Source organism: Haliaeetus albicilla, chromosome 8 (genome assembly GCF_947461875.1).
Source record: "Haliaeetus albicilla chromosome 8, bHalAlb1.1, whole genome shotgun sequence".
NCBI lineage: Eukaryota > Metazoa > Chordata > Aves > Accipitriformes > Accipitridae > Haliaeetus > Haliaeetus albicilla.
Genome location: NC_091490.1, coordinates 533,699 through 548,618, shown reverse-complemented (window position 1 = coordinate 548,618; position 14,920 = coordinate 533,699). Strand labels below are relative to the sequence as shown.

Below are 14,920 nucleotides of genomic sequence, written 5' to 3'. Positions count from 1 at the left end.
TTTAGACAGCTACATAGCTTACAGCTTTCCCATTCTTTGAAATACCCACATCCTTTCAGTCTTTCTTGTTAAAAAATATTGACAGCTTTCAGTAAGGTAATATATCCAGAAGGGAAATCTCATAATTCATTTGATCTTGCAGTGCCCCATATTACACAGGAAGGTTTAATTATACATCTAACAGTTACTCACCCATTTTGACATGGTTTCATTAGACTTTTATTAAAGACAGGGCTAGGAAAAGAGAGAATTATTTGTAAATTTTTTAACTTTTTTCTTTTTTTAAAGGGAAAAGTAGCTGCCATGAAAGTGTTTCCATGTGTCTTCCCAGTGGCCACTGATACAGACCAGACAGATCTCCGCTGGCCACACAAGGGTAAGACGAATTTTTTTTCAGATAAATAGGAGACTCACCAAAAAGTTTGAAATGGGCTTGACTGAGACTGTACATGGATTTGGGTCACATTCAGGATCTAATTCCGTCAGAAGATAAACATATCGGCATTTGGCTGAGCTGAGGTCATTTCCCACCCACCCAGCTTCCTACCTGTTTTTGAAAGCAAGTGTTTGATTATCTTAAAGATTTCCATCCTTCTTTCAATGTTACTTTGGCTTAGCCAAGAGCTTTCAAAGACCTTTGGGAAAAACCTAGACAAATAGAGCATACCACTGTTTAAATCTCATTTTCTCAGGAACCCAGTTTACAGAAATGAATGTATAGAGTCATTCTCCTAAACCCCAGATGCTTACAGAATTGCCTTCACATACCACGAAGGCTGCTGAGCTGCATCTCAGGCTGCACCTCAGCAAGTCGCATATCAACAGCTTCAACACCTGCCTGGATTTGTTGGAAAAGCACAGGACCTTCTGGTGTGGGCTTCAACTGTGACTGGGGCACACTGGAAACCAGTTAAAAGAGAAAAAGATAAGCCACATCACCCCATTAGTTGGCTGGGTGACCACGTAACACCCCAAGTAGTGAATAACTAGGAAGAAGGATCCTACCATGGCTTGTGCTGCAGACACAGAGCAGCCGACACACTGAGCCCATGGCAATGGGCGGTAAAGCCAAGGCCCCACAGCAGCACCCCGTGAAGACGCACAGAAAACTACGCTACCTCCTGCTCGCAAGCTGCTGCTGCCTATGCTGAGGCAGCAAAGATGAGAGCAAGAGTAGCATTGCTCCACAGCAGTTCTGGGGGCAATTAACGGGCAGTGCTTCAGTTTCCAAAGAGAGGTCTCTTAACATTTTCTGTAGTCAGGAACAAAGGGACTCTGAAGGGAGAAAAATGGATTTTCAAGGACCTAGCAAGAACCCCAGGATAAATGAATGCCATCAAATGACAGTTTGGTCCATGGCTTTTGTGCCTCTCTTTGCTCAAGTCTTCCTTCTGCAGCCTCCTCAAAGCAGCAATTTGACTGACTTTCCAGCATCAGCTTCTCCTCTCTGCTGCTGCCACCCACGTTCAGCTGCCTGCCCCTCCTCACACCCATAACTGCTCACGGCATTACAAGCTAGCACGGAAGCTGACGCAAGCCCTGTCCAGGCTGGCAGTGAGCTAACCCAGCTTTAAGGATAGTTGTATTTAAAACAGACAATACTAAACCACATTTGAAAGCTGACAGCACTCCCAAAAGCATCATGTCAGGCTGGGTCTGAGATGAACACATCTCACGTACATCAGAGCTCAGCTGTAGCCCTGTAAAACATTGGAACACAACTGTCCAGTGACTGTAAGCAACCAGCATAGTTTTAGATCCCATTATGCCAAGTAGCACAAGCACTGGGACAGCTTTATCTGGGTGATGGCTCAACCACTGAGCAGACAGCACTGTTGGAGCAGCGTTTTCTCAGATGTTTTTTGGTGGTGTAAACGCCGTCCTTCTGGAAGGGCACAGAAGAATAGGTAAGCTACCTGCCACTGGCTAACAACAATGCCTGAGGAATCAGACTGTCTCTCAAGAGGACAATGAGTACTGCAGCTCTTTGTGTGCGCACTGAGGATGCAGCACTCCACATGCTGCTGTGGCTGATGCAGCAGCACCCGCCCGCACTGTGTCTCATGCCTCCTCTCCTGCCTGCATCCCCAGCGCAGCCAGGTCCTGTCCTGCACACCCACGACAGCAGGATGACCGAGACACGGAAGGAGCATCTCTGCCTGGCCTGAAGATGACATATTTGGTAGATGTATGAATCCATTATCATGCATCCACAGCTATTTTAACATTTTCAATGAAGAAAAACTCAGTTTAAGCAATAATTATAGCAGATCCCCTCTCTGTAGTAACAATGCAAGGAGAACATTATCACCACTGCTTGTGGCAACAACTTCAACAAAAACGGGTTAGAGGGGAAAAAAAATAATTAGAATGAGACATGCATGCCTGACTCTGAAAGAAAGACTGTTTATGCCTAATACATTAGAGAAATTGCTCAAGAAGAGTTCAGCAAGAACCTGGCTTATCTGTCACATACAGTACACTGCATGCTGGCTCCATGGGCTGAAGAAGCCCAACGGCTACGAACCGACTCCGGCAGCCAGCAGGAGGCCTGACAGCACGAGGGCAACATCCCCTACAGATAGGTATGTAAAATCACCTCACAGCTTTATCTTTAAGAGACTCTTGGGAAAAATAGAGCTGGAGAAGAGCAAGAGCATCATCTAGCACTCCACCCACCTCAGGAGGATTGCTCCATGCTGCTCCCTATTGTGAACAGCCATGGAAGGCGGTGTGGGTTGCCAGGAGCCAGACCACGTGTCCTGCACATTTGCGCTGCCTGTGGGCACACCAAATCGCTCAACACAGACTTTTTTGCACCGTAATGGAGCACTTGTTTCGTTCTGCTCATACAGAGGTAAGTGGGCAGAACACACTGGAACGCTTGGGTCTCCTTCCAAGGAGAGAGACATCAGGATCCCATCGGGGGGCCTCAAACAACAGGGGAAGGCAGCTAGTGTGTGTGTGCACATAGGTATGCGTACCTATATACATGGATGTATATATAATATATTACATATTTGTTTAGGTGTGCATTGGTATGTTTCATATACACATGAGATTTCTCAAAGCACCTCCAGTCAGGATGGAAGCCTCCTGCCCTGAGCCATACCCGAGGATGGATGAAGATGAAAAAAGTTAACTTCATTGGCTGGTCTTTGGTAGCATCTGTGGTACCCACCCTCCGTCTGTGCTTGAAGCCAGCATGGAAGGAACAGGCGACTCAGTGACACAGTTCACTGCCACCCCCCGTCAAGTCTCTTGGTCTGAAGGTCCTGCTTTAGTAGTCTTGAATTCAATCAGTGGATTTTAAAAAAAAAAAAAAATAGAAAACCAGAATTCTCTGCTTAATATACAGAAGAGTCAAAAGCCTCTAAAACCACAGCTGGGGTAAACACTTTGACTCTTCTTAAAAAAAACAACAATGCAGCCATTTACTGTCTATGTGCTAGTGAAAACTTGTAACTCTTTAAGAAATGTCATGAAAACGTTGAGATTTATCTGAGCTGTGCTGCTCACGGAGCTCCAATATTTTAGGGATGAACATGAGTTCATGGAAACGAATGGAGAAATGCCAGTTATATCCCCTAAAACCACTCACCCTTGTGCAGAGTTCGTCATTTGTGTCTGCCAGGTGTTCCCCAATTCAATAACAAATACACAGAGGAAATGGCTGTGGATAACAAACTGGACTCAAACAGGGGACATGAATCCCCCGGTTCAGCTGGAGACTTGGGAAGCTACTCCAACTCCAGCACTGCCGGCACAGCCCTGTCATCTCTAAGGGGAAACCATTTACTGCTTGCAGAAGAGCCAGGATGCGCTGGGGTTTCGCTCCCCGCTCATGAGACGGGGTTGACAATACTTCCCTGGTTCACAAGAGAAGTACACAGCATTCCTGCAGAAACGAAGCACTGCTTTGTGTCAGAGGCTATTTTTTATGTTTATATACTCAGTGGTGCATAGCATAGGGCTGTTGAGGGGGGGGGTGTTGTAACAGGAGAAAACAAAAAAAGGGACTCATCTAGTTCTCTGGGTATCTGCCAAAAGCTATAAAATAAAAACAAACAATAAAGACACAAGCTGCTTCTAACTCCCCAGGCCAGGTATTAACCAGCCACAGTATATCAACCCTAACCATTGCATCCTGCCAACACAACCATTTGTACCTGCCTTGTTTCTCCATCCTCTCAAAATCTGAGCATTCTCACATGCCCTGCAAGCACGTCTCCAGGGTCCAGGAAGGCAAAGGATTTTGGAGTAACGGGTGCAGGCAGCCCTCTAAAGCGCAGGAGAACAAGGTGGTTTCTCTAATGGTTAGATCACATATGGCTTTATGTAAAAGCACCACTTGACAAGAGGGGTGCTGCACACACTTGGCTTCCATTGCCCTGGCAAGACAAACTCAGGCTGGACTTGTGTTGGGACACCTGGGAAGGGCAGGGATGAACTCACACACATCGGATTTTGACAGACAAAGCCTGACCTTGCTCCAAGAGCCGTGCCGTCGCCTGTAAGCATGGCGGCAGCTTCCCGTCAGCAACATGCTGGACACCCAGCAGGTGTAGTTGGACAACCATGCCCCGTCCAACGCAAGTGACCTCCTCTATCAGCATGGACTTACATAAAATCAAGTACACACCTTGGTATCTAGGTAACTTTCCTGTAGCCTCAAAAGTCAGAGTCACTGACAGGTAGCAGTATGGAGCATAGTATTTTGAAGGAGCCTCTCATAAAAGAAGTTGCAAATCCACCCATTCTGTGGGCATCACTGACCAGGCCCAAAAGCAGAAGAAAAACTCTTTTCTTTTCCTCTTTCCTTCCCTATCTTTGAAGGAAAAAAGTGCCCAAAAGACATTAGTGCAACCAGTAGCAGAATTATGTATTTATAATAAGTAAGTGTAACAGAAACAAAAGTCATGTATTAAAGAAAAAAAGTACAGTATTGAAAAGGGAAAAAGAAAGTGCTGGCAATAAACAGAAAATAAGAATATTGAAACCACTGCCGAGAGCAGTACAAAATAATCATTCACGTCTTCCTGCATTAGCATCACTTTTCAGGTAGCATACCTAGAGAATGCAAAGCACACAAGATTTTGCTACAAAACCCCTCATTTCCATGCAAGTGTGAAGTTACAAGGCTAGACCTCTGTGGGTCAGAGTCCCCCACAGACGCTGAGAGCTGGCCTTGCTCAGAGTCCCTCCGGGTCAGGGCCAAGACAAGTGAGACCCTTGGCTGAGCCACAGCCTGCCACGGCATCTCCCCGCAGCAGGTAATCCACAGTGCTTGGTACAACAACCCAAGAGGTGGGATCCTTGGCTGGTTTTAAATAGCACTGCAACACGGGCTATATTAAAAAAAAAAAAACAAAAACAAAAACAAAAACAGTTTCTCAAGGTGTGTTTGATATTAGGGAACTTGAATCAAAGCCTTACTGCAGTATTACTTTTAGATTAAAGCATGTGTCATAGGCCTTCATTTTCCTGTGGGGAAAAAAACAGCCCCACACCCTTGCCTTTGTCATTTGTGTTTCAGGGCCAAAAAATACCCTACAGTCAGAAATAGAGACTTTCTTACACTTACTGCACACTTCACTGAATTTTCTCTATTGAGCTCCTACAGTGTGCAACTCAACAGCAATTTCTAAAAGGATTTATTAACATTAGGACCAATAGTTATCAAATATTCAGTGATTATATCAAAAATAGATACTTGTAAACAACATTGTAAAGAATATATTTTGGACTTCTGTAAGCATTTCCTTCACACTTTCTAAAGATTTTACTTTCTTTTTTTTTTTTTCTTTAAATAAAGATTGAATATATGCTGCCATCTACTGGAAGGTGTAACTTCATCAAGCAAAATTTAATTTTTTTTTCCCAAAAACCTTGAGAAGGGATCAACTTTACTTCCCTACAGTTGCTCTGCTTAACTCTGTTCCTTAACATTAAGCATATATATACAAGACTATATCTAAAACAGTGAAAAATAAGCTAAAACGGTAAACAAAAAAAATACCTCATATGCCTCAACTGTTTGTTTGCCCCATACTAGGAGCAAAACTCACTGCAGAGGCTTACTGCACCTTCTGCAAGTTTTACTTGTCACTGGTGAGAACGAATAGGTAAATTACATTTTTTTTGCTGGAATACATATCTGAGCTTTTGGTAAGGAAGGAATTAGGTGGTATTCATGTGTTACTGTCTGGCCACACTCCTTACAGCCTGCTGACTCTCTTAAAGAACATGGAGAACAGTTTCAACGCACTGCTAGATGCTCGGTATTAGTCTCAACTGAATCTCTTCCCCACCCAGACTGATGCTTCTCACCCTGCTCTTCAAGTCAGCAGAGGATTAGTCCTTGCCCTCCGGCATCCTACCCATTGTCGCCAGCGGTCAGCGTTGGTGTGCTCCCCACCAGGCACAGGGAGCAAACCCAGGGAGCAAGCAGTGCCCACGCCGAGGGGAGAGAGCCCCGCTGCTCCCCGGGAGCTGGAGCGAGCCCGTGGGGCCAGAGCACTCCGTCGGCACAGCCCCGTCCCCAACCACGCACGTGCCCTTCACAAGACGGCCGTTCAGCTGCAGAAAACACACTATGTTCGGGCAGCGCTTGTCAGGTCTATTGCTTACAGTACAGGGGAAAATAAACAATGACTATTTCTGCACGTTTTGGTAGGGCATAGCCCAAGTGTCCTTTAAAAGTGAAACCTCCAGCACTCTTAACCTGCATTCCTAAGTTTTGGTCTCTAAAGCACTTACTGGTGTCTCAGGAGACTCACACTATTCTTCTGCAATTCCAGTTATTACCATATTAGTGAACCAGTGAAAAACAGCTGTTTCTCCATTTTTTGTTTTGGGGTTTTTTTCCAGGTCAGAAGAGGCTGTAGCTGCCAATACAACAGCAGGCCAAGCACGAGTGGTGACACAAATGAGAGCTGATGCACAGGACACTCGTCACTCAGATGCAATTGCCCAGTAAGATAACTCCCATTCCTTTTGAGACAGCCGGGGGATATCTCAGGTATACACTGGGTAGAGCCTGCCTCACCTCAGCTACCCCGCACTGCTAGAAGGATGCCCAGACCTGAAGTGCCCAGCTGGCCTTGCCCATTAAGACAATGCAGCTTTTTTGATAAGTGGATAAAAGTTCTATTTACCTAGAACTAGAGAACATATGGAGGACCGGGAAGACGTCACAATAAGGTCTAGAAGCAAACATCATTAAAAAAAGCACAAGGTATTATGTTAGTAAAAAGTGCTTACAGAATTAAGAGCTGTCTACAGATTCCTATGCAAATTAAATACATCCATTAAAGGACAGTACTGGGGAAGAAATAGAATAATCTCTCAAATAAATTTGGGAAGGAAACAATAGAGGATGAGGTACAAAGATGGAGAAGTACAAAGGGAAGTAAAAGAAGTCTTTCACTTAAATATTCATTTCTGAGTAAACACAGGCAGATGATTACAGAGGTTATTCAGGTAAAAGTATCAGTGAAAAATTTGTTTTGACAGCACCTAGGAATGTTAAGTATACAGCCCAATACAACAGTAGAAGGGGCACCACGAGACCAGTAAATGGCAAAGTATTCGCGATGCCCAACAGGAGAAATGCCAAGAGGGTCTCAGCTGTGGGGTGCGCAGTGGGAAAGCATTGACCAGTTAACTCAACACACAGAGAGGTTAGGACCAGCAGCAAGGGAATTTCAAAGCAAGCATTTAGGAACAAATCCTCTTATGCTGAAGAAGAGCAACAGGTAGAGAAAGAATATGGACTAATGAAAGCCGAGTCTTGGCAAACATTTGGCCTAACAATCTTTAAGAAGGAGATTATCTTTGCAGCATTGGACAGCTAGAACAAACTAGGCATGATTTAGCTTTAAAATATCATTACCAGGTAACTTGATTTACTGACAAGATGAAAACAAACTATTGTCCAAACAATTGAAGGAAAAATATGACCAAGAAAACTGCCACAAGCAAGTAGCTATTAACTAGCAAAGTACAGTGATTAATTTTCTCCAAATACGGAGGGTTCTGTGAAGCTCAGTCCTTAGCAAGCTGCAATTCCCCGTCCCTTCGCTGGTAATGTGAAGGACAATGCAAAATCTCACATAAATCTCACATGAGCGTGCTGCACTGGAGGAGACGGCGGGTCTGACCCAGAGGAGAAGGCAGCCACCCCTGGCCTCCTCCCCGACTGCACTGACCCAACTGGATCGTCCCCTCCCCAACAGACCTCTGCGCTGGGTGCCCTCTTCCTCTGAAAATGCACAGGCAGCACTGGTGTCATCAAACAGCGCTTCTCAGCCAAATAAACTGAAATAACAGCCTGCACTTCTTCAGGGCAGCACTTCAGTGCCAGCTGAAAAGCAGCAAGCCCGACACGGTGTCCTGTGGACGTGTCCATGGACACCCACATCACTGCCCAAACCTCTTCTCCCCAGGGCAGCAAACTCTCCCACGCCGCAGGCAGCAGCTCATGAGCTGCTCCCGGTCCGGCTGCCAGCAGGAACCGCTGCAATCGCCATCTCTTGCCCACCGAGGCGTCAGCACCTGACATTTTGTCATCACCAGGAGATCAGAGCTAATGGCAAGACCTGAAATGCCAAGGTGGCCTGGTGCAGGATGCACAGGGGAAAGGTTTTAGTGGCTTACGCTATCAAACTGTGGGATTAAAAGAACTGACCTAAGGTTACAACTGTTTATTCTTCACCGAAAATTAACTTTGCCTGTCCTTCGTAAAGTTCGAAGCAACTTCATATTTACAGATAAAGCTACTCAGTGGGATTTAATTTCATTTGCAAGTTCACATGAGTGGCAGGTCAACCTGTGAAGTTAGAAATAAGGAGGTAACAGAGATGCTCACCCAGCTGCATCCCTGCCCCTCCAAAAGCAACAAATTCTCCTGAGAGCTAGGTGCATTTGCTGCAGCCACCATAACTGTTTCAGATGCAGCTGAAACCTTGGTGAGACCTCCTGGCCCTCCCACAGCATGAGGTGGGTGAGATCAGGTAAAAGGGCCCATTTCAGGCAAGCCCACCTCCTCCTTTTCTGTCAACAAGTTGCGAAGGCGGCTCCTGCAGCAGGGCAGGCATCGGCACTGACACCGCATGAGCAGCACGGCGAGGGAAAGCAATCACCGCGGAAGACAAGAGGCGGCATCGAACCCTTCACTTCCAGGAAACACGTTACGGAAAGTCCTTGTATAAACCTGCACAGTTCTCTCCAGCTGACTGACCCACGCCGCCCTGAGGACCCCATCGGCCGAGCTGCTGCTTGGGCGGAGGAGTCTCGTGGGCTAACAATTCTCCCAGGGCCAGCCGGCAAAGGATGCTCCTGTCTGAGGAGGAGGTGCGCGCGCTGACGGGCACGCACGCTCTCGCTGCCAGCTCGCCCCGATCCTGGCCCGCCACCAAGGCAGAGGGAGAGCTCGCAGGATGAAACCAGAGGAAAACGATGCTCGCAGTCAGACACGCGGGGACACGGGCACCCGCTGCGTCTTCGCGGTGCCGCCGTCACGTCCCAGTGAGGCCGGGAGCAACGGAGGAGACGGAGGACTGCGGGGTAATGGTGCAGGCCCCCGCAGAGCTGAGAGGACGATGCTGGGGTGCAGGTTACAGCCCTGATGGTCCTTGGGTCCCGGCAGAGCCATGCCAGGACTGGGCAGGCACCGGTGAGGCTGCAGCAACCGTGCCGCGTTGGGGGGCCGACCGCGCGGCCGGCTCGCGGCTGGACGTGCCCTCGCGGCGCTGGCGTGCAAAACCCCTCCATGAGCACCCAAAGTCGCTGGACCTGCGCGTCCCCCAGCCCCAGCTCGGCTCCCCAGGCCCCAGCAGACCAACCCATCTTGCCTCCCAGACAGCTCGCCTACACCAAAGAAACCGGGAAGGCAGCTCTGCTCCTGATCTATTATTTAACAGCATAGCTTAGCTTCGTATTTGGTTTTATACATATGTAGTCAGACTTTTTTTGTTGGGTTTTTTTTATAACAGGTATTAATGTATGTTTAATTTAAACATATTGCCCCATGGGTGTCATTAGCAGTTTAACAAAATGCCTGGGTAAAAATATTCAGCAGATAAAAAGACAGAATTTTAAAATATTGTAGGCCTACAAAAATAATCTAGATGAATGATGAAAGATGTCAGAGAACTGCTCGACCACATCAAACAATGAAAACATTCTTGGAGATGGGCTACTTAAATATTAAATAAATACCCAGAATTTCTGTAAATGCTGAACAGGAGATATGATATAATGTTATTTTTCCTAATCTGTTCATACTGTAATTGTGGACTCTATACTCCAGCTAAAAAGATCATTTATCTTATGCTGAGTATTTCAATTGCTTTTTCTCCAATAAATTACAGATATTACCTTCAACTGGTAACTAAGCACAGCAAAGAAGTTTCAGGCACAGCTGATGTGCTTGTAAAATATTTAACATTTGTCTAACATATGACTTTTATAAAATATTTTATCTCTATTTTTTAAAAAATTTTTCTAATCAAATTATGTATGGCTAAAAAATTTGCGATTCTACGCAGAAAGACTAGTTTTAGGGGGGAAAAGGCTACTTACATGCAAATAACCTGAACACACAGTGGTGTTAATACTAATAACAATACATATTTGATCTGGGACCTAAAGGAGGATGTCTGTAGTGTGGCCACCAACACGCATCAGGTATATTCCCACAGTGACACAGATACACAGATTATTTATGCAAAATAAACCCGAAGCATAAGTAACTGTATGTATGAAAACAGGGAAACTAATCAAAGTAGAAAATGCGTTAATGACAGTTAGCAGCCAGGAAAAAATTGCTATATCAGAAGTGGGCTGAGGGAGGGTGAAAATGCATCCCTGGGGAAGGAGCAGTGCCAGGCACTGCCCATCCCCAGGCTCGGGGCACAGCCTCAGCATGGCACCCGCAAGGAGCTCCAGTCAAGGTTCTGATTTATATTTTGCCACCTTAACAATGGAGGCATTTCCTGCCATTATTATGCAGTATTAAAAATCTAGTTCTAAGAAAAAGGACAGGTAACTGCACAGATCTGCAGTGCTTATTTCATCAACATAAATATTTAATGCCACACCATTCAGTCTGAAATATCAGATATTTACTGTTCGGATGGGATTACAGAAAAATCTGAGCTAAATCAGAGACTACAGTGTGGTAGTTAATTTTTTTGTGGTTGTTTTAGCCGGGCAAATGTGAGCAGTGGGTCTAGTATTACAGTTCTGTAATTTCTAAGAACGAGTGCTTTTTCATTGTGTCTGTATAAGAGCTCAGTTCAAATTATAAAATTTACATCAAATTTCAGCACTTCCATAAATATTGAGGGTCTGAACATGTTTCATCTCAGGCATTAGAGTGACTATGTGTCTTCCACTGGAAGCACACGTTGCTGCTTCTCATACCACAAATGTAGGAAAGGTATTCCTGGTAGAGAAACACAGTTTGATAGGGTTTGGGTTTAGCCTGATGACGTTGAATAATCATGTTCAGAAATAAATGCTTATGCTTGTTTTATTATATCATACTCTAGTATTACTGTTAGTGAAGTAATATACCTGTTTAGGGATAAATCTAGCAGTGGGAGAAACCTGACCAAAGGGGTTTCTCCTCAGAGCTGCAACCTGTGTGCATTCGGAATCATACCCACTGACATTTGTGACAAAAATAAGCATTTACCGATTTGCTGATTTTACAGCTAGAAAGAGACTATAATGACTATCTAGCCTGACCTTCTAGATAACATAACCAATTTTCAAACTGTGATTTCCATATGAAGCCCATAATTTCTGGCTGATTAATGCAGAGACATCCACCCAATTTGATTTAGTGACTTCAAGTGATCGACTACTCCTCTAAGTGAGCTGTTCCTATGGCAAATTGCACTGGCGTTAAATAACTGCAACTTACTTATTCTCCAAGTTTGCCTATAGCATCAGCTTCCAGTCACAGAAGAAATTCTCCACAAAGATTCTCACAGACCAGGATGACGTCGCTTCCTCACCGTCTCCTGGACAAACGAGACAAACTTCTCCCGTCAATTCACATGTCTCTCTGTAATTGATTTCTCTTTTGCAACACCATTATTGTTTCTTGTTCCACTTAGCCTGAAGAATAAACAGCTTAAGGGGAGTGAGCAGCACTCAATTATGTTTTGTGCATCATTTATTAATTTACTATTCATCCCAAGTGTAAATCAAAAGAGCATAGTCGATGGGCTTGGGTGACACGGAGGTCATAAATCGAGGGATCAGTGGCACAGCTGTAACTTACTTCATCCCACAGAACTTTTACAAACACTAATGAAACTTAAAATGGAAATGGATTATCTCATCTCTCCAATCCAACAAACACAGAACTTCACATTTATTTTTAAGTCAATTTTCAGAGCAAATGGCAACTTGTAAAGTGCCTTTGAGAAGAATACTTACAAATAAAATGATAAAAAAGCAATTTCTGGGTATAGAGAAAAACTGTATTAGGCAATTTACTTTTACCATTCATTTAAAAAAATTAACCTTTCTGGTTCAAGATCTTATCCTAACTGAACCAGGATAAATTCCAAAATACATAGCGACGTGCTTGATTCTTTTTTTTTTTTGCACCCAAAATGGCTTAAGTTAGGAAACACTTAAAAGTTTCGCATCACTAATTTCAATTCAGCATTCAATTTAACAATGTACTGTGCAACACATAAATAGATTAAAGTGCTTGTGTCTAACCTAAGCAAGATATTACTAAGCAAATATTTTCAGCAGCAGCATGGCAGAGTATAAATATTCATTATTATTTTCTGTTATTCAAAGATGCAAAGGAAAGAGCGAGCCACCCGCTTTAAGCGAAGCTCCAACCCTGCAATTTTCTCTTACAGCAAGGGCAAAGCACGAAGGACCCTTCCCCCAGCAGTGCTGGCGAGGGGCACCTTCCACACCATGCATCAAGTGGAACCCACCACAGCCCCTCTCCATCCACCCTTTGGGCACGTGCTAGTTATTTCACCACAGAAGCAAGTATATGACTACACGAGCTACTGGAGTCCTAAGATGATCTCACTCTTCCGATTTACCAGAGGAGTAGAAGACATTATGTTTCTTTTGGGGTTGTATTTTTTATTTTAGTAGAGCTTTTTCTTTACGATACTATAATCAATATTTTGATCTATGTGAAGCTGAATATGATTTATCTGTGATTTGGTTTATTCAACAAACAAGTACTTACGGAAAATATCCTTCAAGCACACGGATGCATTTACGTATACAAAAATAAACTCCTTTTGTGCAATACATTCACATTTATAGTAGCGACATACCTCTCATCCTGAAAATCTTTAATCAGCTGCTAATATTTCTTCATTTGTTCTCTATTTTCCTCAACGGTTCTTTGTCTTGTCTTTATGGTACCTTCATGATTCCTCCATCTGTCAAGTCTTAACCAAGCCCATGTCAAAGCAACACATCAAGCACTGAAGTCTTGACCTAATGAACACTGAAATGGGTTTTGTTTCTTGCTTCCGAAGAACCAAGTATACCTTTGCCTCACAGTTTCAATAATCTTGATCTTTTCATTTGATGCTGTTGTAAAGCTCTTCCAGGTCTCAAGACCTCTTCTTCACACGTTTTCTGAATTCCACATTGTTTCTCTTCAAGGAACTCTTGAAAATACCAGCTGCCTTTCTCTGTGTCGGTTTACATTTGTGTAACCCTGTGCAGCATCGGAGCGTAGCTGTCATGTTGTTCACTCTTTGAGTAGCTTTAGCAGCAAAATGAAATGGGCCAAATCTTCTAGATCCACGCACTCCAGCAAAATCGCTTTTTTCTAAGTTAACTGGGTGGAGTCGGGCATCACCCTGCGGAGCAGAACAACTGTGAAAATGAGACTTGCAGGGCACTGCAGGCACCCCACTCACCCTGCAGGGCTGCCAGCTTAGCCCTCGTTGCTGGAACAGATTTTTACACCTGGAAGCCAAATTTCATTTCTGTTTGTTTCTCTATATCAGTGTTTTCCATTTTTAGTGGGCTGATGAAGAAAAGAACATAGCATTAAATCCAGTCTTTGGACTATAAAAATGTACAATTACAAAAATTCTCATTTTTTTTCAGAATTTAGTATTTGTTGACAACAGATTTATTGTGTAACACGAGCTTCTGTCTTGCTGTGTTGAATTAAGTATCATAGCCCTTTGAAATATGACTTAAACAGGTTGCCCTCTACATATTATGCCACCATCTCCCAGAATCTGCCCAAACACGCTGATGAAGCCTACACCATGGCTCAAAGTAAAAAGCTCGTAAGGACCTTCCCTTGAGACAGCACAAGTGCTCGCTGTGACTGCCAAGACAAAGTCCAGCCCTGTTCCCACTGAAGTCAAACCAAGCCTTTCAATAAACAACTTCTAGACCCTAAACTCTATAAACAAAGTAAGTAAAAATCAATAATTTTCTGAAAGTTTCACAACTTCCTACAGTAGCTGCTTTTTAAAATAGATTTTAAAAAATCTTCTGACAATGCAAAACTCACTGCATAAAATTGTATACGAGTAGAAGATAATAATACAAATGATGTTTCTGCATGTCCATATTTGAAAAGTATTCCTTCTCTACTGGTACAATAGTTCTTTCAGTATCTCCTTTGAAATTATGAATCAGATTTACGTGAAAATGTATATTCCATCTACTATATTCACACTTAAAATCCAATTCTCCTGTTTTTCATAATCCCGATATAAACCAGACTAAAATAGCGTCTATTTTACTTTACTTACGAGGAAAATTTTCTCAGCATGACCATATACAAGACGGTGAATTATTTTTGCAGGGGATTTTGCTTCCAAAACAAGTGTTCTGTTTCTAAGACTGTGCAGCACTCCAGAAGTTACAACACATCCTTCTTCTGCCTGAT

At 43.8% G+C, this 14,920-nt stretch overlaps 1 long non-coding RNA gene across 2 annotated transcripts in view; it reads right to left on the bottom strand.

The window, feature by feature from the left end:
* LOC138686326 (uncharacterized) overlaps positions 1-14,920 on the bottom strand; it is an 81,426-nt gene that overhangs the window by 48,733 nt on the left and 17,773 nt on the right. Inside the window, exons 3-4 of one of the 2 annotated variants that reach the window (XR_011325659.1) lie at positions 13,332-14,038; positions 11,933-12,032 (exon numbers count right to left, since the gene is read on the bottom strand). This is a non-coding gene — a long non-coding RNA (uncharacterized lncRNA). The remainder of the gene's footprint in view (positions 1-11,932; positions 12,033-13,331; positions 14,039-14,920) is intronic. The other variant, XR_011325660.1, reaches the window with a different exon arrangement.